This window comes from Lutra lutra, chromosome 2 (assembly GCF_902655055.1).
Source record: "Lutra lutra chromosome 2, mLutLut1.2, whole genome shotgun sequence".
In the NCBI taxonomy this organism is placed as follows: domain Eukaryota; kingdom Metazoa; phylum Chordata; class Mammalia; order Carnivora; family Mustelidae; genus Lutra; species Lutra lutra.
In genome coordinates, this window is record NC_062279.1 from 31,103,684 (window position 1) to 31,129,089 (window position 25,406).

The 25,406-nt window shown below is 40.9% G+C and overlaps 2 long non-coding RNA genes across 2 annotated transcripts; one reads left to right on the forward strand and one right to left on the reverse strand.

Moving 5' to 3' along the window:
- The first annotated feature begins 5,581 nt into the window (after positions 1–5,581).
- On the forward strand, positions 5,582–12,421 carry LOC125093976 (uncharacterized). The gene is made up of 3 exons (XR_007125408.1): positions 5,582–5,649; positions 11,150–11,335; positions 11,679–12,421. It is a non-coding gene; the product is annotated as an uncharacterized LOC125093976 (long non-coding RNA).
- A 233-nt stretch (positions 12,422–12,654) lies between these two features.
- Positions 12,655–16,103, reverse strand: LOC125093977 (uncharacterized). Its single transcript, XR_007125409.1, has 3 exons — positions 15,974–16,103; positions 13,275–14,591; positions 12,655–13,059 (listed from the first exon to the last, which is right to left on the reverse strand). It is a non-coding gene; the product is annotated as an uncharacterized LOC125093977 (long non-coding RNA).
- Between the last annotated feature and the right edge of the window lie 9,303 nt (positions 16,104–25,406).

Consider the following 25,406-nt stretch of genomic DNA (forward strand, 5'->3'; position numbering starts at 1 on the left):
GGGCCGGGCTGAGTAATCCGCTCGAGTTTGCTTTCGGGAGCTTTTGTTCCTGAGCACTTTCCGTAGAGTTCTGGAAGACGGGAATGAAGATGGCGGCCTCCCGGTCTCCAGCCCAGAGGAGTCGAGAGCCCGGGGCCCCACTCTTCAGTGCGCCCTCAGAGAACAGCGCCCGCCCAATGACTCCCATCACCCTGGCCTCCGGCCGCGCTCTGAGCTGACCGAGCCTGCGACCAGTTCAAGGTAACCCCGAGCTTAGAGCTCACTCCTCGGCTCTGTCTCTGTAGCCAGCTTCCCTGTTCTAATACCTGCAAGCTCTGTGACTCTCAGGGACCCCTGATCCTTTTGTGACCCTGCGGGACCTGATGTCTCGCTGACCCCGCGTGGGTTTCACCCTGGTTAAACCTCTGGAGCGATGTCCCTCAGCGGAACAGACTTTTAAAAGTCCTGATTTTGTGCCCCGTTGCTCCGCCGCTCGCCAGGAGCCGGCCCCTCCCCCCACGGTCTACCTTCCAGTCGCTTTGGATTCACTTCTCCGCCAGTCCTACCTTTCAGATAGTGGTTGATTTTCTGTTTCTAGAATTGCTGTTCTTCTTCTCTTCAATCTCCCGTTGGATTTGTAGGTGTTTGCAATCTTTAGATAAGCTATTTAGCTGATCTCCCACTACCTGAAGTAGTCTCAGCCTGCTACTTCTCCGCCATCTTGACTCCTCCCCGCCCTGTACCGAGATTCTTAAAAAATTGGCCCCACAAGATGGGCCTGCTTATTCAGGCCAAAGAGCTATAACAAAGGGCTGTTGGCTTCTCACAGTATCTTACAGGAGTTGATCATGGTAGTCAATTTCCCTACCTTCCTGCATAAAATTACAAGGGGAAGTGGACATCGCCTACCTTAGCATCTGGGAGAAATTTATTTGCATGTATGAATGTCGCTTGGAGAAAATATACTGAAATACTCAACAGGTACCATTATATGTAGGAAATATATAAGATCAGTGATCTCTAAAAGTTCCTCTAATATGAACACCTATTTATACACTTAATCCCTTTTTTAAAAACTTCCAGTTTATCTAAACTAAAACAAAAACAGTTCACCCATTTCTCCCCCCATCCCTGACCCCCAACTCTGCCTCTGGCAACCAGCAATCTGTTCTCTGTGTCTATGAGTTTGTTCCACATGTAAGAGAGATCATATGGTATTTGTCATTCTCTGTCTGACCTATTTCACTTAGTGTAATGTTCTCAGGGTTCATCTATGTTGTCACCAATTACAAGACTTCATTCTTTTTTATGGCTGAATACTATCCTCTCTTCTTCTCTCTCTCTATAGATATAGACACAGATATAGAGATATATTCATATATATGTCACAATTTCTTGATCCATTCATCCACCAATGTACACATAGGCTGTTTCCCTATCTTGGAATGTGGATAATAATGTCAGTAATGCTGTGATGAACATGACGATGTGTTTATCTTTTCAAGTGAGTGTTTTCATTGTCTCTGGATAAAAATTCAGAAGTAGAAATGCTGGATCATATGGTACTTCTATTTTTCATTTTTTGAGGAACCTCCATACTGTTTGCTCCAGTGGCTGCACTAATTTACATTCCCACCAACAATGCACAAGTGTTCCTTTCCTCCATACCTTTGCCAACCCTTGTTTCTTGTGTTTTTGATACCAGCCATTCCAACAGGGATGAGGTGATATTGTGGTTTTTATTTGCCTTTCCCTGATGATTAGTGATGCTGAGTATCTTTTCATGCACCTGTTGGCCGTCTGTATGTCTTCTTTGGAAAATGTCTATTCAGATCTTCTGCCCAATTTTTTAATCAGTTTTTTATTTTGTATGAATTCTTTATATATTTTGGGTATTAGCTCCTTGATGGATATATGATTTGCAAATATTTTCTCCCATTCAGTAGGTTGCCTTTACATTTTCTTGATCCTTGCCTCTGCAGAAGCTTTTCAGTTTAATGTAGTCCCGCTTGTTTATTTTTGCTTTTGTTGCTTTTGCTTTTGATGTCAGCTGCAAAAAAATCATTGCTGAAACCTGTGTCAAGGAGCTTAGTACCTATGGTTTCTTCTAGGAGTGTTATGACTTCGGGTCATACAGTCAAGTATTTAATACAGTCAGGGTAAATTTTTATGTATCATGGAAGACAAGTGTCCAATTTCATTCTTTTGCATATGGCTCTCCAGTTTTTCCAATGCCATGTATTGAAGAGACTGTCCTTTCCCATTTGTACATTCTCAGCTCCCTCGTTGTAATTGATTGGTCATATACTCATAGATCCATTTCTGGGCTTTCTATTCTGTTCCACTGATCTATGTGTCTTCCTTTAAGCCAATGCCTTACTGTTTTAATTACTATAGTTTTGTAATATAGTTTGAAATCATGAGGCAGTTTCACTTTTCTTTCTCAAGAATGTTTTGTCTATTCAGGGTCTTTTGCAGTTCTTTTTTTTTTTTTAAGATTTTATTTATTTATTTGACAGAGACCACAAGTAGGCAGAGAGGCAGGCGGTGGCCGGGGGCTGGGGGGTGGGAGAAGCAGGCTCCCCACTGAGCAGAGAACCCAACACGGGGCTCGATCCCAGGACCCTGAGATCACAACCTGAGCTGAAGGTAGAGGCTTAACCCAGTGCGCCACCCAGATGCCTAGTCTTTTTCAGTTCTATACAAATTTTAGGATTGTTCATTCTATTTTTGTGAAATCTTTTATATCTGAATTTTTAAAATATTTATTAACCTAAATAGATCTCTAATTGGTAAAATTTCAAGCAATGTAGTAAAGCAAAGGAAAAATTGGTTAATTTTTAGACATAGTACAGTAACAGTCTTTTGGGCAGTTGATCGTTATTTTGAATATTCACATACACATCCACACTGACATCCGTCTACACCAAACTTATAAAGGATATACACAACCATGTTTCTATCCTGCCCTTTGCCCAAGTAGATGGGCTTTTAGTAACTAGAGGAATGGTCTGGTTCTTAGCTTTGGAGGTAACAGGAAATACCTTGGCAAAAGACAAAAGGAAAAGAAAACTTTTGTTCTTCTAGATGGACTTCTCTCAAACAAATGTACAGCAGTATCACCAGGGAGGCAAAATAAAAATACAGATCTCAGAGCCCCACCCCCACATATTTCTGATTCAACAGCTAATTCGTGTCATTATAAGCCTATAGAGAACTCTCTTTTCCAGTGGTTCCCAAACTTTACATGTATCAGAATCACCAGCAGGACTTGTAAAACACAGCATGCTGGGCCCAATCCATTTCTGATCCATAGGTCTAAGGCAGGACTGAGGAATTTGTATTCCTAACGAGTTCCCTGGTGGTGTTCACACTAGTAGTCTGAGAACTACATTTTGAGAACCATAGCTCCATTTAAATTGTGAATCAGCTCTCCTAATTTTTGCCTATATGCTAAGGGATTAGGGCTCTGATTCAACAGGTGTCACTCTGAGATTTGAATTTGTAGTAAATCTCCCAGGTGTTTCCAATGCAAGTGCTCTGCTGAGAAACACCTACTTAGGTCTTTTTAAAATTATTATACTTATAATATTAACTCCTTGGTACAGCCTGTGCATATTTGTGATGCCAAAAATAGTTGTAGTAGCAAAGCCCTGTTGCAGATTATACCTACTGTCAGAAGCCCTACGAAAATCTGACTTCCTCCCTGCTTCTCATCCCTGCTTGCTTAAAATTGCATATTTCATGCCTCGCCCGGAAGACCGGAATGATTTTGAGTGAGACTCCCCCAGTTCCACAGTTACTGCCAAATAACTAAATCTATCTAAAGAAACCAGTTGGAATCTCTGTTGGCATAGCACCAACATTGTTTTCAGGTTTGGCCCTTGAAGGATAGATGGCGGGCAAATAATCAGTGGACCCCACAGAGAAGACAGTATTCGGGGAGTTGACTACTGAGCCATGCTGGGACCTAACATCAACCGAGCCAGAAAGCATATCTTTAAGAGTAAAGCAGTCTTTTCTTGCTTACATGTCAGGTGGCTGGCACATATTTCTTTATTCCTCTCCTTCGAGTAATAAGGCATCCAACTATGTGGACTAGAGTTGGGCACATGCAAATCTTCCAGGTCTCATTTATGGGAAGAAAGCAGAAATCTGGTAGAGGGAACTCTGTTGGAGAGTGTAGGGGCTCCAGTAATGGCAGAAGCAGCAGCTGTGGCTACTTAGCAAGAAAGCTTTGGATTCATTGTTGGAGAGTTGGGCCATTGGGTTGGCTGCCATTAAATCAACTGGTCGCCTCTCAGTGGAGGCCTTCCTACATTGTTCTCTAAAGTAAAATAAGTGCTATTCCTTGTCCCTGCAAAATCTGGGTTAGTGCCAACCCATCACACTGCTACTACCTGATTGCTTTTAGCCAGTGGGATGCGAATTCAAAATGGGGGGCCTCAAGTAAAGGATTTTATCTGAGGTCTTGACAATCGATGGATAACCAAGCTGACCAACCACCCTCTGCCAAACTAAACTCATGTTAAAGAACATTTAATAAATGCACAAGCCCATTCAATGGGTTCACAAATTTATCTGCTCTATCCTCTGAGAAGGAAGCATAGAGTTTGAATCCTAGCTCTGCCCCTCACTAGTAATGGCTTTGGGCATGCTGAACTCCACTGAACCTCCACCTCATTGCCTAACAAATAAGTAATGTCAGTACCTTCCCCACAGGATGTTGTGAGGGTTAGAGGAGATAGTAAATGTAAAGCACCAATAAGAGTATCTGGAATTTAATAACCATTCAGTAAATATATTACTTATTAACTCGAATTTTTCTATAAATGGCACCTCTTTACAGAGACTTTTCCTGAATTATTACTAACAGCCTCCCGGCAGGAAAGCTCGTAAGAGACTCTGTAAATGACTGACACTGACGTGTGGCACACTGTCAGGCAACTCACTGTTATATCAAGTGAAGCAGAATGGGAAAGTTTCACTGCCTCATTCTCCTCACTTAAATATAAATACAGTTATATGTGCCTCCTCTCTGAGAATCCTAAAAACTGGAAAACCCCAGTAACCATAGGCAGTAAGAGGTAGAAGTGACTCAACTAGAAATCGGGGAAGTCTCAATCTGAAGTCTTCTGGGAAGATCTAGATATTCCCAGCGTTCCTTCTCTAGGGGCTTTCCTTACATCCCTGACTTGTTTATGGAAACTCAATGGTGGCTTTGCCCGTTCAGCCACATGATGTATCCCTTTGAAATTTCCACTCAGAGGGGCGCCAAGATGGCTCAGTCAGTTGAGAGTCAGACTCTTGATTTTGGCTCAGGTCATGATCTCACGGTCCTGGGATGGAGCCCCGAGTGGGGCTCTGCATTCAGCGGGGAGTCTGCTTGAGGATTCTCTTTTTCCCTTTCCCTCTGCCCCTCCCCCACTCACGTGCACTCATGCACCTGCTCTCTCTCCCTCTCTCTCTAAAAAAGTGAATAAATAAATCTCAAGAGAAAAAAAGACATTTCCACTGAGGGTCTGACATCAATTATTTACCAAGCTCCTAGGTGACACTATGACATCATCACCAGGTATGCCAAACACCAACACAGGAATAGTGATTACAGGAAGTAATTGATTTGACTGTGCCTAGAAATGGACGTCCCCTTTCCAATCAATACTATGGGTAATGTTTTTTTTCCCTCATTTAAAATTGCCAATGAGTTTCTCTCAATTCTACTTGCTCAATTCCACTGTGGATTATTCTGAGAAGCTTTTCTCGTGTAAGCATAAGTGTGAAATATCTTGGTAGAGCAGTCTTGCTACATGACCTTCAAATAACTTAACTCAAAGGACAATAGGGTGTTTACTAATAAGAATTGCAAATTCTTGGAGAGTTAAGTTGGATGAGAGCAATAGCAGCCTGTCTCCTCCTGGAAAATTCCTGGTGAATTGACATCATCTAAATCTGCCCAGCCAGCTGTCTGTGGATAACTCAGAGACCCTAAGGCATTGTGGGTAGCAAGCTTGTATTAAGTAATTATCTGAAATTGAGCCTATTTTAAATCGTATTTGCACTGCCACTTTTATTCATCTATTTCTGTTGACATGAGCATTTTAGGTTTCATCTTTTATTTTTGCACTTCATATACACGTTGGGATGAATGGCTTTGGGAGCAATAGTTATACTGCAGGCCTCAAGGAATCCTCATTTCTCATTATATACTTTGCTCATTTTGATAGTGTAAATCCTTGCTCCTTAAATCATTTCCCTAACAGGTGCCTAATTTCTTGTACCAGTCACTGAGGTGTGAACAATACTGCCACCCTCAGGGAGTCCTGGAAAATGCCTTTCAACGTGAAAAGCTGTTTACATTGCTATGAGGCTGGGGAACCCGCAAGAAATAAATGAAACAATATTTGTTTGAGTTGCAAGCTGGAAAGAAAGGACTACATTGTTGAGATGGCCCAACAATTATGAGAAGGGAATTTTAGTTGTTTTAACAACAGCTAAATGAAAGCAGGCATTTTATGAGAGCTTTTGGGGGTTTCCAGGAGAGTGGGATCAATGCATCCCCTCCAAATACTTGAGCAGCGACTCACTGATGAAATGTCAGCTGGTCACAGTCTGCTCATTGTGTGACACCCTTGCCTGAGATACATGGTTCACTGCGGAAGTCCCTTTTGTCATCAAGGTCACTTTGAGATCCCCCCCGCCCTGGTTTTCTTTTGTGGTTGAATGTCACCAGTGTTCTGATGACCACATGTTGGTATGTGATCAAAAGACATTTTTAACCCACTCAGTTGGGTTGCAAATTAATAGCAGCCCAGAGAAGCATAGAAGAAAAATCTCTTTAGAGAAAAATCTTGATATTCAAAATCTGGAGGAAGGGCTCTTCTCTTTGATCTCTGAGCCGCTCAAGACTCCAATACCCAAAGAAGGCTCTTGAGCTCTGTAACAGGCATCCTTTCAGGCTGGCTTTAGCAAAATGAGATGACATCCACTAAGCAAGTTGGGCCAGTTTCCACGTCTTCAGAGGACCAGACACAGTGTCCAGGAAAGCAGATTACCAGCATTTCCCCTTGCCACACACCACTTGCTCCCCTTCTCTTTCTACTACAATGGAAAACATGAAATATTTAGGCAAGGCCAGGGTAGGAACCTGCCTACCAGGCTTAGCCCACACCCACCTTCAGTTCTGCCCTGAACATTATACTAGTAAAGAGGATGAGCTTTTATTTTTACCACTCGGTTACATTGTTGTCAAAGATTTTGTTTATCAAGCTACACTTGAGTGATATTTTCTCCTCCTCTGATACATCAAACACTAATAGAAATTCCAAGTAAAGCTTCTGTTTTGTCTAGCTCCTGCAGCATTATCATAGGTAAACATATACTCTCTTTCATCTTTTGGTTTTAAAACTGCCTTTATTGCACCCAAGTAGTCCAGAAATCCCAGACTGCTATAAGCTACCAGGAGTCATGAATTCTTTTTTAACTTCTTAGTCATGAAGTCTTATCAGCACCATTCTTGAAAGCAAGTTTTATGTCAGCATAAAGAAGACCAAAGACCCCAGAGTCCTAATGTACTGGGAAGGGAATTTCTGGAAGGCAGTGAAGGAAGTAATGGAAGGACTGAGGCAGAGATAAAGGGACAGAGGACTAAAGACAAACCTCACTAGCTACACTTTCATTACAGGACATTTTACTCACAGATCTTAATCTCAGTTGAAATGGGTATTTAGAAAGTCATGACAATATCAGTGCCTAGAACAGTGCCTGACACATAATCAGTGCTCAATAAAGATTTACAGGTGGATAAATGAGGGAGGGGGAGGGGAGAGAGAAGAGTGATTTTGGTTCTTACATTTGCTGCTCTAAATTTGCCATAATAGAAAAATAATAAACTTTGTTTTAAAAAAGCAAACAAGAGGGGCGCCTCGGTGGCTCAGTGGGTTAAAGCCTCTGCCTTCGGCCCAGGTCATGATCCCAGGGTCCTGGGATCAAGCCCCACATCGGGCTGTCTGCTCCGCAGGGAGCCTGCTTCATCTTCTCTCTCTCTCTCTCTCTGCCTGCCTCTCTGCCTACTTGTGATCTCTGTCTGTCAAATAAATAAATAAAATCTTAAAAAAAAATTAAAAAAAATTAAAAAAATAAAAAAGCAAACAAGAAAGAAAATAATGTGGCTGTTTAATTAGCAAGAGAATCCAGTGCCCGGGCAGCAGGGCATAAAATGACTTTCCCAAAGCAGAGGCTCAGCCCTATGCAGCAGTGAGCTTGGGCAACCCAGCCAGATAATCGTTATTTGTCTTTAATCATTTTTTTAATCTTTGGAAATCACTGATGCTCTCATGAAAAAGTATGTTGCAAAGCTATTAGAGAATAGAATACAATCTTATAATGCCAAATAATTAGCTTGAAATATGTCTTATACAGCATTTTAGCTAAAGAATTAAGCATCATTCAGGAGAATTATAGCATGCAGTAACGCTTAGAGTTGCAAAACAAAATGACACAGTGAAGAAAGAAAGTTTCTTTCTTCCTTTATTACATTTGGCTCAGCATATATATTGAATACCTGATGTGTTTACTTATCCTAATGATCACACTGAATTCCCTCAGATCTGAAGTCTTGCATTTTAAATGAAACTGACTGAGGTCTCTTCACTCAGTTATCTATGTTGAGAATGACAATGTGTCCCGTCTGTTGAGTGCTGAGTAGAACATGCATCTCACAGGTGCCCTGCTCGCGTGAAGCCGAAAATGGAGATTACTTGTTAATTGACATCTGGGTCAACACGAGCAAATGAATGCACCCAGAAAAGTGAGGCAGAATGCTCTAGATTACGGAAAATAAGGTCTGTAAAAGTGGTTCATATGGATTAGCTGTTGTGTTGTTATTATAAAGCCCCTTGACCAACAATCATTGTAGAAGTGAGAAAGAGTATCCGAAAGAGAGAAAATGGATGGACTTAGGGCCAAATGTTAACTTTGTTCTCTTTGATAGCTGTCTGCCTGCCTTCCTTCCTTCCTTCCTTCCTTTCATTCATTCCTCCATCCATCTAGTCAATCACATCATTCTTTCATAAATTCTGCAGACATTTATGGCACAGTACAATGAGTTGTGTTTAAGGGACAGACTGATGACCATGCACTTCAGCTTTTCCCTTCCTTATCAGAGATGAAGATTCCAACCGCTATCAAGAAACCAGATTTGGATAAATAAAAAAAAAAAAAAAAGGAAGAAAGCAGATTTGGGGTGCTGATCCATTTCTGAAAATGAATTGTGGCAGACTATTCTTTTGTGAACTCTCAGTCTAGGATCTGTGAGGCTTTCCTCTATGAAAAATATTAATAATTTACTTTTAGTCCCCAAAATGTATTGTGTTTAAGGTACTTCTTAGGCTATATCTTAGACTGTAGGATGTAAATGGTTAAAAACCCTGTGACCGACTTTGCGGTCCATTAGGAATTGACACCCGACCCCTTCTCTATCCAACTGCACAAACTCCTACTGACTCTCCGTGACCACACAACAAGGGAAGAGGCAAGCTGCTGCTGCTGTGAGTCAAATACCTTTGGACTTTCCCCAGATGGGCAACTTTTCACTCCTGCCTGAGGTTCAGACGCCACTGGGAAACGTAAGAGGAACTCAAAAGCACCACTCACCCTCAGCTGGTAGCCTCAGTAATTTTAGCTGCACTGTGAATTTGCCCATGACAGTATTTGAGTTCTCCAGCCCCCACATTTTATCAGATGAAACCAAACACTTAACAGAACTACGAGTTCATCTTCATGGACTGTCTACGTCAGCTGCTCCAGGACAGTCTATGGATCTTTCTGTTCTTACACTATTCTAAATGACCATTACTTCTCATATGCGTTCTTTATCCTGAAAATAGAATACATTTTCTCCTACCTCTCTATTTGTATATGGCAGAACTATATTTGACCATTTGAAGTGGTCCACTATCCTAACATGCACAATATTGAGGAAAATTGGAAAGCTTTTCAGATTTATAGGTGTTAGAGCAATATGATGACAGAACTTCAGAAATAGCCTCTCCTCATTTATGGGGCTCAAGATGGAATTAGTTTTCAGAGCTGTGACACAGATTGGCTTTTATGAGGAGACATCCCATGATTTATGGTCTTGAAGAAGAAATATTGACCGAGGTGAAGACAAGGTCAGTATTTACACCAAAGAAATATGCCTGAGGATATATATCTCTGTGGTGTTTTCTCCATTCAAGAGTGTGACAATAATACCATAATTGTGGGTTTGGTTTCCTTTTTGGCTATATTGAGCTCAAGAACTGAAGGACAGGGAGGAGGAGGAGAGGGAAGGGGAAGGAGGATGAGTTTCCACAGATTCTATATATTCAAGGCAGTGGTTGATAATATATGCCTCATAGTTACCCATTGAATCAACATGTATTTATAGCATCTACTCTGTGCCAGGTCCTATGCTAAGTTCTAGAGATAAAACAGTGAATGAAGTAGACATAACTTCTTTTTCTTATGAAAGGATCAGCATCGTGAGGAAGAAAAACATAGAACAAATTATGATTAGGAAGCTAATTATGAGAAAGGAAGTGTGGTGGCTCCTGTAGGAATATCTGATGTGAGTCCTGACCTGGTTGACAGGGGGAGGCAGAGAAAGGTTGGGGAGCAGTTGATAGATAGGAAACATCTTTGCATAGAACTGAAGTTATAGTTGAGGTACAAAGAGCAAGTCACAGTTCAGCCAGGCAAAAAGGTGGGTTAAGTCTGGGAGTGATGGAGAAAGAGAGAAAAGTCTCCAAAGATGGAGAAAGACTAGACAGCATGGTCTCCTAGTCCTTTAGTCTAGTACAGGGTCAGCATACTTGTCTGTAGGCCAAATCAATCCTGCCCTATTTTTATAAATAAAGTTTTATTGGAACCTAGCCATGCCTCCTATTCACTCACGTATGACCTAAGGCCATTTTCCTACTATAGTACCGGAGTTGAGAAGTTGCAAAAGAGACTGTGTGTGGCCTGTAAAACCTAAGATATTTATGACATGGCCTTCCACCCCACCCCAGCCCCAAAACTGCCCACCTTTAGTCTAGAGTTAGTCAGGGTCAGTAAAACTAGATGCTGTAACAAACCACTCTAAAATCTCAGATCCTTATCTGATAAATGTTTTCGTCTCCTATCACAGCTCTGAGCAGCTGAGCTGGTAGCTCCTGTCTGAGCAGTGAAGCAGGGGCACCATCTTGAGGTCCTGCCATCTGCTCTCCATGGGTCCTGCATACCCAGCTATGCAGATGGGGAACTCCTTTCCCACCCCAAATTGCAGCAGTCCCCAAACTGCGGAAGATTCACCAAGCCTTAACCCATAAGAAAGGTAATTGAAGCCCTCTGAATCATTTTTCTACCATTCCACTGGCTTCTTCATATTTGCAACCATCTTTTCAAGGATACATTGGCCTAGAGGAAAAGCAGGTCCCCTTCACCCAGATTTGCTGTTTTGTGAACTAAAATAATTGCTTTCCAAAATCCTCTGCCCTTCCTGGATCCAGAAAAGATGTCAAGTGAAGCCCAGGGGAAAAAAAAAAAAAATGATTGTAAATGGACACACACACACACACACAAAGAACACAGCTGGAATAATAAGACACAGCTCATCACATGTGTCCAACACCCTGCCTTACCCCCATCCTAAGGTTATTTTTTTTTATCTGCTTCAGAGTCCATTTTGAGCTCTGTTTCCTGCATCATTCAAAAGGAATGCTCCTGGCCTAAAATCTCCTTAGTCTGGAGGACGAAAAGTTTTTCCTAAGTCAGGAAAACACATTGAAAACCAAAAAAAGGAAAGATCAAATAATGTGGAGAGATAACAACAATTTTGAAAAGCAAGAAAAATGGGAAGTGATAGGCCAAGCAGATATTCAAGGATGTTGTGGAATTATGGCGTGGCGCTGACATAAGAAAAATAGACATCAATTGAATGAAACATAAAAGCAAGACTTTAATATTTGCAACATAATTCAATGAGAAAAGGGAAGATCATAAAATAAATTATAGTGGTATAAATTATTAGCAATTTGGAGGCAAATATACTCTTACTGTGTGCGCGCGCGTGCACACACACACACACACACACACACACCGGGAGAGTGTAGTGATTAAGAAAGCAGCATCTATAGTCAGCAAGTCTGGGATTAAATCCCAGATCTAATTTATTTAGCTGTGTTATTTAATCTTGCAAATTGCACAATCTCTTTGTGCCTAGTTTTCCTTATATTACACAGAGGAAGTGATAATAATATTTACTTTACAGGGTTGTTATGAGGACTGAGTGAATCAAAACATGTAAAGCATTTAGAACAGTTTCTAACATACAGTAAGCACTCAGTATATGTTAATCATTGTAATGGAGGGAAAATCATAATAAAAAAAAGTCACTTCATTTCAATATATTCTACTAAATAAATTCTACATTTATTTCTTTATGTACTATGAATAAGACTCTGTGTAATTAAAAAAAAAATGATGAAGACATGACCCTGTCTTCAGAGAGGGGAGCTTGCAATCGAACACCAGTTAGAAATGTGTCTTCTCATCTTATCCTTCCTTCCTCACCCTTATCCAAGGTGAGTTCCTGGGCAGAATGAGAGTTACCCAGCACAGCTTGAACATAGTGCAGACCTAATTTCTCGTTATGTCACTGGAAATACATCCTGCAATAAATTCATTTTGTTCTATATATATGTTGTCATTCATCATTGCAGTACTCTACTTATGGGAAAACAGATTATGAATAGTGTAATAACTATGACTAATAATAAACAAGGCTATTTGTTTCTTGCTCTAAAGGAAATAAATCAGACTGAAGTTGCATTCCTGCTCTACCCTCAACCCCCAAAAGTATATGCAATTTTCAAAATTCAACTTCCTCTCCCAGAATCAAGACAAATTATACCAACACTACAGAAAATTTCCATATATTTCAGTATCTTTGCAGAGAATGTAGGGTATGTCCCAATGCCAGCTTCATAATTCATCAGGACATGTCTGTAGCAGGTAACACTTGGAGAGCTCCTCCTTCTGGCTTTGAATCTCTTATACCTCCTTTTATTTTATTTTTTTTAAAGATTTTATTTATTTATTTGACAGAGATCACAAGTAGGCAGAGAGGCAGGCAGAGAGAGAGAGAGGAGGAGGCAGGTTCCCTGCTGAGCAGAGAGCCTGATGTGGGGCTCGATCCCAGGACCCTGGGACCATGACCTGAGCCGAAGGCAGAGGCTTTAACCCACTGAGCCACCCAGGCGCCCCTCTTATACCTCCTTTTAGAACCCCTCACATAGTACTTGACTAGACCAATTGTTCCCTTGGAACTAAGGAAGTGACACTTCCCTAGTCTCTGAATTTTGCCAGGTGAGGAGCCTCTAAACCACATCACCTGTCTCTCCGTACTTGCTTCTCCCCCAGGTTCATGTTCCTTCTCTTGAGGACTCCAACTTGTGACTTAGAGAAGTGGAGGGAGTAGTAGGCTAGGAGTCACAGGGCTATTGGGGAAGAATTTGCCTGTTACCCAGCTCAGAATTCTCTAGGCCATGGCATCCTTGTAGTTAAAAATAAAAAATAAAATAAAATTAAAAAGAGGGCATATCAGAATGCCTCTTAAAGTTATTTCCAAATGTAACTCTCTATAAAACGAACTTCCTGTACATTTTCACCCTTGGCCTGAGCCAAGGTCAATCATTAGTCTGACTGTTTACCTCATCCAGTCCACTTGGTCCAATCAAAGTGACAGTCACCTCTCCAGTGTCATCATGGTCCTCACATTTTCCCTCAAGTCCCACTCTGCATGTCTTGATTTGTCTCCATTCACTGTGGAATGGCTGCAATCCAGACGCTAAGTCACCATTCACGATAAGTGGTAACTTTCAGCTAATCACTAAACAACTCTCCCAGGACTCTGTTTTCATATTTGGAAATAAAGATATCATGATCTATTCTTAATTCACAGGCTGACTGTGACTTGGGAAGAAAACAGAATGAAGTGAAGTGAGAAGTGTTATGAAAATGAAAGGGGGACCATTACTAGAATTACTTTCCCTGAAAAATAACACATCTCTGAGCCACATGAGGATAAATTCAATATTATTAATATTAGCATCACAGAATTAATAATATTAAATTCTTGGTGACTTTAGAGTTTAAAAACTTATTGTGTCCCTTGAGCATTAGAAATCTGAAAACTCTATGGTTTGACATTGACTAATTGTGCCCTATTGCTTTCCTATACCAATCTTCTGAGTGGTTGGCCACACTCGAAGAAAATTGCCTCTGCCTCTTAATGTAATTACAGTGCAATTACGAAGCGCATATAATATTGCTAAGGCTGACCTTGTAAATGAAATGTATCCATTTTTTTTACTTGCATCAAAGAAACCAGCTAAACAAAACATATGGAAGACATGGCATGATTCTGATTCCAGTGAAATGTTACAAAGCTCATCTCTCATATTTTTAGTGGCCACCGTTCATCAGGCCCATAGACATTTGTCACTCTCTCTTTGTTTGGATCTTCTTCCTTTTGTTCACAGACGTGCTGCTGTCCTTCCACATGATAGGATTAATTTCTTCCTTTTGACCTGGGAAGGAGTGGGTGATGTAAATTTGTCAATGCAATAAAATAGTATTTTCAAAGGAATTTATATGCTTCGTTGAATTGCAATTGATTTAGTATTGGCATTTCTCCTTCAAAGAGTATTCTCCAAGAGCAGCCCCAGCACTTCTCAGAAAGGTCTCACCCAAAGGTCACCAATGATCATGAATTGACAGACTTAATGATCTCCCTATAGTACCTACTCTACTTGATCTGCAGCTTTGTATAGGAATGACTACCCCCTCATTCTGAAACTCTAGCCTCTCTTCTTCCCTTTCCTAACAGACATTCCCCCCTACCTAGGACCCATTCTGCCTCACCCTCTTTGGTTAACAACCTTGTACTTTTTGAGACAAAAAAGGGATCAGTGAGTCTCCAATCTCTACTTCCTATACTAGTGACCACTTCAGAAACTCAAGCCTAATGCAACCAGCATATGGAATTATACTGTTCAAAGGGATTGGTTCAAGAACAGGTTTGTCATGCCAATAAAATGCAAGAGCAAGACTGATAGGAATGGGGGTAGGGGAGACATTTCCTCACTTTTGAGATAAAAACCACTGGAAGAAGGGCCTTCATTGAATTTGGATGGGAAGTCCAGAACTGCTCCAGCCATCCTCCCAGCAGTCTAGGGATGAACCCAACATCCAGAGAAGGGCATTTCTGAGAGACTCAGAAAGAAATACAGCTGGATTTGTGATTAAAACGTCTGCTCTCTGTCTGCTCTGGTTACCTCTAGAGGTTTTATTGTTATTTTGTTGTTGTTATATGAGCAGATAAATCACTCTGTTATTATAATCATTCTGAGGTTTACTGTTAATTGCAGCTGAAACCTACACGATTTCCACAACACTGTTCTCTTCATTCTCCTCTTATCACACAAATAATTATTTCTGACCATGTCTTAAGCTAGTTCCTCTCTCCCAACCACCTCTTAAATATAGTAAGCCCCAGCATTCTGTTATTAGACCTCTCTCCTTCTCTATTCTCCTTTCTTGCTTCAATTTTTACCTACTTTAACAACTCCAAAATCAGTAACACCAGTCCAGACTTTTTCTTCTGAGCTTAAGATACAATTTTCAGTTATTTCCTGTTTATCTATCTTCCCTTTAAATGTTCCATCATGGGTAAGCTGAATATTTCTAAAATGACATACAATCTTTGGTCCTGCCACACTTTTCTTGTATTTCATAGCCTAGTTAAACGGCATCACCATGACTTTTCTTCAAGTCCAGAAACTTCATTTTCCCCTTGGCTGCTCCCTGTCTCTTATCCCTCACAGCCATAACGTCCTGCTGATTTTAACCTCATAAATATTCTCTCCTTCTTTGCAAGGCGTACTCTGATTGGTCTTGTCCATTACCTCACCATTTTCATCTGAACTTGTCTCCTTCCAGGCCAACCTCCTCAGTGGGACCAGATTTTTCTCTCAAATATAGACCCACATGAAAGTGTAAAATGTCATTTCCCTGTTTAGCATTATGCAATAGTTTCCCATTACCTGTAGAATAAAGTTTATACAAGTGAGCTGGCTTTATAAGACTTCCCCAACTACATCAGAACCTACCTATGCAGTCTTACCTTCAATCACTCCCTAAAATTTAAGCCAGTCCTTAGTATCCTCCAAATAAACACAAGCCTGTATGCTTCTATCCTGTGCCTCCCATTTCCCTCTACCTTGAATTCTCTTCCCCTGTTTCTGAAGCTGGTGTATTTCTGCTCATTTTTCATGGCCCAGACAAAACATTATCCACTCTAGAGAAGCTTTCCTGACCACCCAGGCAAACTGCACTATTCCCTTATCTTTGTAACTCTAGGAACATAACCATAATACAATATAACATAAGCTCCGATAGATGAATGTTAATTAATGCAGGCACCTTCCCTAGTATGTTATTTCTTAAGGTTATGAATCAAGGTTTTGTTTTTTTTTTCTAAAGATTTTATTTATTTATTTGACAGAGAGAAATCACAAGTAGGCAGAGAGGCAGGCAGAGAGAGAGGAGGAAGCAGGCTCCCTGCTGAGCAGAAAGCCCAATGCGGGGCTCGAACCCAGGACCTGGGATCATGACCCGAGCCGAAGGCAGCGGCTTAACCCACTGAGCCACCCAGGCTCCCCAAGGTTTTTTATTTTTAATTCTTTAGGAGCTACTGCATGATCTGACACATAAAGGATGCTCAAAATTATTTTTCAAATGAAAGAAGTAAGAAAAAAAAGGAAAATCACAGATTTGTGGTTACTATTCAGTTTCCTCATGTGTAAAATGAAAGAGGTTTAGATGAACCTGTATGTTTCTTCCTGCTCTTAAAAACCAGTCCAGGATTTCCTGAAAATATCACTAGCAGCAACCTGGTAATTCTTTCCCAATATAGTAATATAATATTACATTTCACCAACTACACTTGGGTCAGTCAAGCATGAATTCAAAGATGGAAATTTTTTTCCTGAAATGTGCTCTCCGATTGCTAGATAAAATGTATTAGTTTTGGAAAGAAGCCAATACTACACTTGGAGAAGAGTTAAGAGCCAATAGAGACATTATTTTTAATTATATTAAAAGCATCTTATAAATTTCCCATCAGTTATACCTTAATTTCTCTCCATTAATCATTGAAGGGCAAGCATTTGGTCTGTTGTGGCTAAAATCTGGGTGTACGATATGTCTTCATCTTCTCAGGCCTTTGTCAACCTCAGACACTCACGTATGCAAATACACATATGAGTACACACACACACGTACACACAAACACATTCATCCAAAGACAGGATTTGAAATTGAAAGTAGCTTAATGTAAGGGGGGGGGAAGTTGAGTAAGTATACACTTTGGGGTAAGGGGTTCAAGTCAATGATAGATGGTGATCACAGAACTAGTCTCCACATTTCTTTTGGGGGGCCAGGCAAGGGAAGGGTAGCATTGTCAGACTGAAAAATCAAGTCATAAGGTCTAATTCTGGCTCTCTCATTAACATATTCTGTGACCTTCGTTAAGTCAATTATTCCCTAGGATCTATTCTTGGACTAGGTTAGCCACTCAAAATCTACCTATTTATTGCAGTGTAGTTCCTTCCAGAGTTAACCTTCACTGACTTTGCTTTTAATGTTATGCCCTTGGTTTTTATGAAAGGCCATTTCAAGAAACAATAACATAAATTGCTCTTTTTCTAATTCTTCTAATCCTATGAATTATTCTACTTCTAATATAACTATAAATTCTGTACATGAGGAGGCACAGAATTACATTTATTTCCCTCTTATGAAATTCCATATAAAAAAATTCTCATAGAATTTAATTGCAGAAAAACTGCCTTCTCTTTCTCAATCTTATCATAACAGGTCTATGTTATTACACTTCATATTTTCCCTGCTACCAGAATGCCCAAAGCCTCTCATCTCTTTCTTTTTTGACTTTAATTATAAAAACAATATAGGCTTATATATTGTGTGTGATATACACACACACAATTCTGTGATCCAAAGTTCCTCATTTTAAGATTTTTTTTTAAGATTTTATTTATTTATTTGACAGACAGAGATCACAAGTAGGCAGAGAGGCAGGCAGAGAGAGAGAAAGGAGGAAGCAGGCTCCCTGCTGAGCAGAGAGCCCGATATGGGGCTCAATCCCAGGACCCTGGGATCATGACCTGAGCCGAAGGCAGAGGCTTTAACCCACTGAGCCACCCAGGCGCCCCTCATTTTAAGATTTTAATATATATCTCTCAAGTTTTCTTCTATGTAATTTTTTTAACCAAGTGAGATCAAACTATATATGCAATTTTGAGTATCTTTATTTTTAGTATAACATTATTTTAGCATTTTCCCATGTCATTAGCAAAATTGCTTCAAATTTGTCATTATTAAAGAGAGCCCAAATTAACATAGAGTCAAAACAATAACAGCCTCCATGGTGAGCATTATGCTCTTTTCTCCTTTCTCCAGTCCTTTTGCTTCTGTAGTCATCTTTTGCTATAAGTGACTTCAAATCCTTCATTAAAACAGCTTTTGAAATCCCCTAATTGCAATAATTATCCTATTCTGATTTCTTCTACTATGTGCACAAAAGTGTCCAGAGAGAAAATATAAAAAGTGTTTTATTTCCATAATGAATAACTTGTTAACTACTTTGATTAAATCGTATATAGTTGGTTTTTTTTTTTAGATTTTATTTATTTATTTGACTGAGACACAGTGAGAGAGGTAATATAAGCAGGGGGAATGGGAGAGGGAGAAGCAGGCTTCCCCCTGAGCAGGGAGCCTGATATGGGGCTTGATCCCAGGACACTGGGATCATGACCTGAGCCAAAGGCAGAGGAGGCTTAACCCACTGAGCCACCCAGGCGCCCCAAATCATACATAGTTTTTAATTAAAGTTAGTAATAAAGAAATAATCTGAACAGTTATGAATAACTGTTAGAAACACATAAATAAGAGAAAGAAGATTCATTTTGACTCTTTAAGGAATCCATAGGGACTCCTCAGGAAGATTATTTTCTTTTCCAAGTGTTATACACCATTTATTTAATATCCTGTTGGAGAAATTTTCTCCCTTGTGCTTGACTTCTGAAATCTTTCTTTTTCTTCCTTCTGTTTATCTTTACTCTTCTGGCACATCTCCTTCTTTTTAATTTTCTTAAAGATCAGCACAAGTAGTTTATAATCCTTTCATTGTCTTATAGAGCAATCAGTGTCTTTTAAAAAATATTTTATTTATTTTTTTAGAGAAAGACACAGAGCGAGCATGAGTGGTGGGGGAGGGGCAGAGGGAGGGAGGAAGAGAGAATCTTAAGCAGGCTCCACGTTCAGCATGGAGCCAACTGTGGGGCTCAATCTCATGACCCTGAGATCATGACATGAAATCATGACCTGAGCTGAAATCAAAAGTCACACACATAACTGACTGAGCGACCCAGGTGCCCCAATCAGCATTCTTGATTTAAAAAAGAAAACCCATTCTAGTTCATTGGCAGAAAATTTATTAAAAAATATTTACTAACTGAACTTATTAAAAGAAATTTTAGACTTTTTATAAGGGTTAGAGAAATGGGCTTGGAAGCTAAGCAGATAGCAACAATATGCAAATAGTTGGGAGCTGCAAGGGAAATGGTGCTGAGATGACCATTAGGTTATCTAATGACATTTTCTGTACCACTGTAGTGGTACAGAAATTATTTTTATTAAATTTTATTAAATTTATTTTATTAAATTTTATTAAATTTATTAAATTTTATTAAATTTATTTTTATTCTTATTTCAGTGACTAGAAACTTGGGTTTATATATCCAGCTTTGACTTTTGCTTTTACAAACTTTTTATCTGGACACACACACACACACACACATACCACAGTGTTTTGTATAATGTATATAACTTGTTTATAAACTATATTCACATATATGTTACCACATATGTCATACATACTATATTTATAAATAAATGGAGAAGTGGTTTGGGAAGTACATAGTGCTCAAAGGCAATGATTTTAAGTCATTACCTGTCAGTTTATTTAAGTTCAAAGCCAAGATAACTAGTTGTCAAGTAGTCAAATAATGTAGGCATATAGCAGGAACCAAGTGTTGGTACACTGGGTAGAATCCAAGCAATTGAAAATGCTCAAGACTAAGAAAGTAGCCAACAGAAGGTTGTCTAGAGCCCAAACCAGAACAAAGCCTTAGGTGGATTCTACTATAGTTGCCATGCAGAATTATGTGAGTCCTCTAGAGAAGCTTTCAAGGTCATACCATTATTTTATGCCTAAATAATGTCAGGAAATGTATCCAAAGCTTTAAATTCTGGCAAAACCATGGGTTGGCATATCCTTTCAATATCATGTGGGGGCAAAGGACACCCAAGGATTGCCTAGGAGAACATATTTAGCTCATCTCATTTTTCATTACAGATTAAAATTTCCAAACTTAGTAAGGGTACTTTTTAATTTTTTATTTTTATTGGTCAGCATTGCAAATAATTTCTGTCAAGTAGAAGTGATAATCCCAAGGATTGATGACTTACTGAAAATCAAACAGATTTATATTTAACTCTCCAATCTCACTCTAGTATTTTCTCATTAAATTGTGCATAAATACCCAAGTTTCTTAAGGGTTCTTCAAAGTGGTCGTGATATCTCATTGACTCCATCATTAACTGATAAGTTACTTCATTATGACAAAAGCCTCAGTCCTCTCTATACAGGCCACTTTTAGAGTGCAGGCTTGACCAGTGGAAGCTTGATCAAGGCAAAAGGGCTGGAAGCCACCACCTGCCTGAACAGGGACAGTCCCATCAAGCAAGACCCACCTCAAAATATCCATAAGCCCTAACTGACCAATGGGCTATTTACAACCAGGCACAGTTACCAAAAAAGGGGAAATTCCATACATAACCCTACCAATTGCCTCACCTCCCTCCTGAAAACCAGCCTCCACCATCCACCTCCACCTGCAGACAGTCTCTCCTCTGCTGTCCTGCCCACCCCTTCCTTGCAGTATTTTCAACAAACTTTTTATCTTATTTGTTTTCTCTTGGGTGAATCCTTTTACTGCCCACACCACAGGCTTCAACCCAATTGTCGCCCCATATTTGCGGGCTCTCATCCGACCAAGAGAGACACCAAACTTCCCACCCAATTCCATTTGACCCAGTTCTCCCCAACACATTTCTGCAGTTCCTATAGCACGCTTTTATTTTCACAAATAGATTGCATCTGTCCCCTTTCTGCACGGTCTGCCTGTGGACCTGGTGGTCTGCTAAACATCTCCACAGTTTACTTCTAGCCATCTCAAAAGCAGCCTTCTCAGGGGGTCTCATCTTCTCAGGGTTTTTGATCTCCATCATGTGTTGCCCTCAGCATGGGACATGGGATCAGCCATCAGTTCCCAAAACAAAGCTAAGACCGGGTTGTCACCACACAGTAAGCTTTGGCTGAAAGCTGGGTGAAGGCATAAGGGACCTACAACACACACGTGTGTTTGCGCATGCGCGCACGCATCTATCTATCTATACACACACACATCTATCTATCTATACACACGCATCTATCTATCTATACACACACACACTACAACACGCACATGTGTGCATGCGCGCGCAAGCGCGCGCACACACACCACACACACACACACATCTTGCAGAACCACCTCCTTTTGCCCCACCTCCCAAGATACCAGCACTAGGCAACCAGTGGGAGATGTGGGTCCCCCAGACCCCTTCTTCCAACTCAATCACCCCACCACCAGCCTATCAGCAGCCCCTCCTCCGAAGTCTGAGTTTCATCTCCAGGGGGCTCCTTCTTCAATAACTTCAATTTTAAATATTCCAGTGTCTCCCCTTTATTCCCTCAGCCCCAGATGTGACAGCTGCTTCTTTCAGTTGCTACCTCTGTGAGACTTTTCAGTTACCTGGTTAACAACCTGTTGCCTCATTAACAATTTTTCCCGTGAAATTCATCCAAGGGGCGGTGGTGGTCTGCCTCCTGCCTGGGTGCCGACTGATAACAATGGCGGGGCTGAGCCTCAGGCCCAGGCAGGCTGGCGTCAGAGGCTCTGGCCACCACCACCCGCAGTAGGGAAAAACACAAAAAGCAAAGCAAGTTTTCCCTCCCCCTGTCTTGCAAGCCAGCCTCTCCTCACACATCATCTCAGAGATGCTATTGTACCCTTGAGGAAGACAACCTTTGACAGAACTACACGGAGCAGTTCAGCTCCTCTTTGTCCGCTTTCCAACACAGGATCTGGGCTCTAATTTTGCCAAACCTGTAGGATGTTTTTCCAAAACAAAAGAACTGTCAGCCCCAAAGGCACAATCGAGCCTCCAGCTCTCACGACACAAGGAAATGTTGACATTTTGAAAAGAAAGCTGTTGTTTATCTTAGGTTTCACATAGCTCCGGGCTCCTTCCTTAGGGGAACTCAAGGTCAAAGAATTTTCTTCTCAAGAACCTCTTCAAGGGAAACACATTTTTGAAGCACAAGGTGTAAGGCACGTGGGACAGCCTGAAATGGGGCCTCAGAGATCTAGTCCCCACCCACCCCACCCTCACTTCCACCCAAGCCAGCCCCAGTCAGTGTTCATGGAAGTTGATCTGGAATATTTACTCAATTCATCAAGGTAGCTCTGGCAGCAAAGAGCAGAAATAAAATTAAAATTCAAGCTAGCTTAAGCAAAAAAAAAAAAAGGAATTAATGGTTCAGACTCGGCAGTGTATCCCAAAATCTCATAGCAGATCCGAATGCTGCCAGACTTGGAAAGGAATGGGAACCAGGAACTAGGAAGACATCCTGACACTTCCCCACCCCCCCCACCCCCATCTCTCTGCTCTCATTTTTAAGCCTGTGTCATTCTCTTCTTACCAGCGTGGTTTGCTTTTCCAGCACACCTCCGCTCTTCCATGAGTCAGTCCCCGGAGAGACTAAATCTTTCTCCTGGACCCAGCTCCAGGCCCCACTCCTGTTGCAACCAATGGCTTAGAGTTTAGTTTCATGTTTTACGAAAGTGGAAATGAAGGTCTTCATCTGGGAAGGCAGTGAGCAGAAAAGGAGCCATCATTAATTCACTTAGACCCTGCCATCCCCCAAGAGGTTTCTACTGCATTTATTACGAATATCTCAGTCATTATAATAACTCAACTCCATGGATGGTATTGAATTTTTGCAGGGAAAAAAAAAATTATGCACTAAATGTCATCAGCTGTAATCTTCTGAATGCATGAAAGCATTAAATTTCTAACTAATACTGGAGTCCTTGATACAATACCTTGCTTTGAAAATTAGAGAAGGACAAAACAGAAGTACAACAGAAGAGGAGAGGTTTACTAAGGCATTAGATACCCTGTGGGTATCATAAACGTGAAGCCAGATTTATTATTATTATTATGTGCACAATAGCATGGTCTCACAAGTAAAATACTTAATATGATTATAATGGTTATAGCATATAATTCCGCAAAGAGCTTTGGGTAAGGGGGATGGGGGGTGGTAATCGTGTCCTTGCTGAGGAATACCTGAGAGGTTCACGTCGCTGAGCAGAAAGAGACACATCCCCTGTGAGCTATTCCCGAGGCCCAAGCAAAGGCACAGAGCCTCCCTAGAGGGCCCGGGAGGCAGGGAGCTTCTCGGGGCCTCCCTCCTGTGACACAGGGCTCTTCCTGCTGACGGCGTGCATTTTCAAGCTCTGACTGTCCAGCCTGCCTCTTCCCCCTCTTGGATTCAACCTCCCCCCTCCCCCCACCCCCCACCCTGTGCTGTTCATCACTGGGCGGAGCCTCACACCAAAAGAGGCCAAAAAGACAGAACAAATTATATAGTAACAACAACAACAACGTCCATTTGTGAATATTTTCTGATTACCAGGCACCCTACGCTGCTAAAGGTCTTAGTTATTTCTTTCCTTTACTCCTCACTGCAACCCAAGAAGTTAGTTGTTTGTATCCGCCTTGTATAGAGGAGGAAATGAAAGTTCAAAGGTCAAATTCCAGCAGGGTCACTGAGCTGGTGGGAGGAAGGAGGGGGTTCCAGTTTCACTGTGCGCCCGTAGTAAGGATGCCTTCTTCCTTCTCAGTTTATACCATGTCTGATCCACCAAACTGAGGGCAACACCCAATAACCCCGTTGCCTGTTCCTTGTTTGCAGTGTTGTCACCCTGACATCCTGAAAGGGTGGGCAGATGTGGCAGGCCCCCGTTTATGCCTCTAACATGTCATTTACCCATGATGGATATATCCTCATTCCCTGCCTGTGACCCTCACTATCCACAGGACCATCTTTAGGGGGGAAAGAAGGATATAGGCCAGGGGTAAGGGGGAGTAGGGACACTTCTCTGTAATGAACACCCCCAAAATCAGGCATTCTGGTGAGGCCAGCTGCTGTCCAAACTCCACAGGGCTCCATTCCACAAGTCTTCAGTGTCCTCTTCTTACACAGGGTTGGATGATCCTACTAATGAGATTAGCTTTGTCTAAACATTAATTAACCAAGGAGAATATGAACACATGACAGAAGTGAATCCTCTTAAACCCTTGAGAACCAGATTCCTATCACTCCATTAAAAAGAGATTTACGCCAACATATTGACTGTGGCCTTGACAGAAAGGAATAGACACTGTCTGGAAATTGTCAAACTGTAGGGGAGCTCAGGTACCTTTGGGGGGCATCCACAGTTATAATTTTGAATATTTTCCCAGCATTTTCTTTCCTTTTGGCATATCCTCTTACCATGTTTGAATCACTGCAAGAGGATAAATTCACAGATATTTTACAGTTTCACTCAGAAACTCCTCACCTTGGTTTTCTTACTAAATTCAAGTACGTTGTTTCATTACACTATATTGTGTTATTGTTTAAATGTATCTATATCTACCTACGTTCAATATCTTAGGATACTATGTAAGAAGAATCCTCACATTTATTCAGAAAATACAAATGAAAATTATATCAATTTTCATCATTCTTAAGCATTTCACTACAAAGGATGTAATAGAATAATCTCAATTTCCTAGTCTGCGTAAGGAATGACCCTTCTGTTCATTTCCGTTGAGACGTAAATGGTACAATACATTACTTCAACCTGGGAAATCATCAGTGATAAAGAGCAAAGCGTGCAGATGAGTGTACATTCTCAACCTATATTGTCCTGTGAGTTTCTTTCCTCAAAAAAAATTGCACTGACAGAGATGCATTCCCTGGAAAAGACCCATAAACAGAATGATGCCCGATATGGAACTGCCAAGGGGTGAAAATCTGATTATATTCTGATCATAGAAAATAAGTAATGGTTCCTTTTCTGTAAATGAATGGAGGTAAAACGGTAGAA